We start from the raw sequence: 1,723 nt of genomic DNA on the forward strand, positions 1-1,723 counted from the left end.
AATTTAAAAATTAAAAAAAATTTTAATTAAAAGTGGCTAAATTCAGTTCTAGGACTCAGTCTACTTTGGAAAATGTGTCTCTCCCAAAGTTCATGTGCTCAATCTTAATATACAGTGTAATTGTGTGTAAAAAAAGTTCTGAAAAATGATTGACTCACAAGAGCTCCTCCCAGAATGGATAGCTTGACACCAGTTTCTTTTGCCTTCCATGATGTGAGGGCACATCCCTCAAACACACACCGCAACAGGTGACCATTTCAAAAGCTGAACTTGCATCCCTAAGAGACGTTACATCTGCTGGTTGCCTATGTCTTCACCAGTCAGCTGCCAGAACTGTGAGAAGTAATTACTATTGTTTGTAAATTATGCAGGTTTGGGAATTTTTGTTATAGCAGCACAAATGAGTTAAATATTTTCAAAAGTTGTTTGTCACAAAATTAGGTATAGTATATGACAGTGAATTAAAGACTTTGTGGTTATTTAGTAATGAATTCATATATTGCTGATTCAACATAATGTTCTACACTAAAGAAATGAATACAGAAAAAAACAAAAACAAACAAACAAAAAAAAAAACCAGGGATCCTTTCATGTTTTCTGGTATGTTCTGGTATGATCAAGATCTAAACAAGTCAACTCTTATCCTGGTCAAGAATCAGCTATAACCTAGATATGCTAAAAAAAAAAAAATCAAATCTGGGTCCTGGAGAGACGGCTCAGGAGTTAAGAGCACTGGCTGTTTTTGCAAAAGACCCAGGTTCAAATCCCAGGACCCACATGGCAGCTAACTATTGTCTATAACTCCAGTTCCAGGAGATCTGAAGCCCTTTTCTGTCCTCTGTAGGCATTGCACTTACATACATGCAGGCAATACATGCATACACATAAAATAAAAATAATAAATAAAATATTTTTTTAAAAAAAATATATATATATCAAATCTGGCTGTTTAAGAGACAGCAGAGTGTGTGTCCCTGGATAGGACTCATAGTAAAACTCACCCACACAGGGTTCAGAGATCATTGCAGAAATATTGTAAGAGCCAGGGTTGGTGAATGAACATTAGGAAACAGGGGGTTTCAGCCCACTAGGAACTTACTCATATGAATTTGCAACAGGGGTGACTGCATACACAAGATCCATGCCAGTTCAATCAGACAAAAACTCAGCATAGAACTAGAGAAACTGGCAGCAGGTCCCAACTCTAGCCTAGAAACTATTGGCATCTGATTACTGCTGAGGAAGAGTAGATCTTTTTTTTAAGGGAGAGACTCTACATAGGCTAACTGGATTCCAGTGGATAAATTTGCACTGAAGGATATCTGTGTACAGAAAAAAAAAGACATATATGACAGAATGAATGAAATCTCATGCAGGGTGGGCAGGACAATGGGAGTGTACAGATGGAGGAGGGGTTCTAAATTTGATTAAAATCCATTATATGAAATGTACAAAATCTCAATAAATTGTTTTTTTAAAAAGGAAATGTCATTATGTAAATCAAACAGCACAAGCCTTTTCAGAGCCCCTGGAACTCCCCCAGGTGCTGAGCCCCACCCTATCTCAGTTTGGTTAGGTGAGCCTTGCCTATACAAATCTTTTGTGTGGGCTTTGTTGGTTTAAGATGGTCTGACCTACATCCAGTCTAGAACACTTAGAACACGTTGCTCTCCTGCAGGAATCCTCTCTGATGGCTTCTGACAGAACATATAGAAAATTTTCC

The sequence above is a fragment of the Nannospalax galili genome, unplaced genomic scaffold (assembly GCF_000622305.1).
Source record: "Nannospalax galili isolate Female #2095 unplaced genomic scaffold, S.galili_v1.0 scaffold813, whole genome shotgun sequence".
NCBI classification, from domain to species: Eukaryota; Metazoa; Chordata; class Mammalia; order Rodentia; family Spalacidae; genus Nannospalax; species Nannospalax galili.